We start from the raw sequence: 1,418 nt of genomic DNA, 5'->3' as shown, positions 1-1,418 counted from the left end.
ATAAATTGTTACATAGTTATTTACATTGTTAATATATAATACTTACAAGTTTAATGAAAAAGTGGAAACTTCGTTGGGTGAAAAAGAAGGAAGGGGAGCAAAAGGTAAAAGAAGAAGACTACAAGGTGCTGCTTGTGAAAAGAAAGTAGAAGAAGTGAAAGTTGCGAGGTCCAGATGCGTAAAAAATTAAAAAATAACTATTTTTTCGATCCTAGGCTTTCCTTCTCAAATGGAAATTCTCAAGTCATGGAATTTCTATAAGAAGCACTTTAAATAACTATCGAAAATAAACAGGGCACCCATGCAGTCACATTTATTCCATTTTTGTTTCAAAATCAAATTTTGGTACCTTTTTAAAATAAGTTCAATATAGTCACTTTTTAACATGAAAAGTTCACTTTAACCAATTCTCTTTTAATAAATTAACTCATGAGTGAATCACTACTTAATTCAGTTTTACATATTTATTTTTGAATATTTTCGAGGTTTTCAATAATTTGAAAGGAATTTAAAGTTACTCATAGTACATTAACAAATTTTCAAGATTCCTGGAAATCTCATCAGAATTTATGGGATATTATAATGTTTTAATTGATTTTAAAGAATTTAATCATAGGAATTGAGAATCTTTGTAGGATTTCAAAATTTGTCAAGTATTTCAAGGTATTACCAAAGATTTTAAAGATGATAAGGACTTTTTAATGCATTAACATGAAAGAAAAAGAAATCATAAGATTCTTTAGGAATTCTACAGAAAATTCGATTTACAGGGTTTCAAAGAATTTTAAAGATTTAGTTTTTTTAATCTCAAGAAATTTTTACGAGGATTACAAAATTTTGAGCAATTTAAAAAGATTTTAAAGGATTTAAAATATCTTGAAGCGTTTCGAAAATATTTTAATAATTTCAAGTGCTTTTAAAGGATTTAAAATATTTTAAAAGATTTTAAGGCATTTTTAAGAGCTTTAAAAGTTTAAAGGGGTTTTAAAAGATTTCAAAGGGCTTTATATACATTAGAATTTTTTAAAAAGATTTTACGGATTTTCAGTTTATTTAAGTAGTTTAATGCAATTTTAAAGGATTTGAAATATTGTTCGTGGGATAGTAAAAAATTTAAGAAGGTATGGAACGATCTTCAAAGATTTGAAAGATTTTCAAATATTTGTTGCAATTCATTTGAATTAATTTTGGAATTCACCCTGAATTCTAAATAATTTGTCCTGAATTCTTGAATGCCTAGCCATTTTAGGGATTTGTTTTGAATTCCCTTGAATTATTCTAAACTCATTTCGTACTTATAGAACTCAATGCATTTTTTCCTATTTTTGATCAATATTGTTCTAGAAATAAAATGAATAGATTATTTCCAAAATATCCGTTCCCTTCAATTCCCTATGCTTGTCATTTACTAAACTAAT

Source organism: Belonocnema kinseyi, chromosome 1 (genome assembly GCF_010883055.1).
Source record: "Belonocnema kinseyi isolate 2016_QV_RU_SX_M_011 chromosome 1, B_treatae_v1, whole genome shotgun sequence".
Classification (NCBI taxonomy): domain Eukaryota; kingdom Metazoa; phylum Arthropoda; class Insecta; order Hymenoptera; family Cynipidae; genus Belonocnema; species Belonocnema kinseyi.
Note: the sequence above shows the minus strand (reverse complement) of the source record.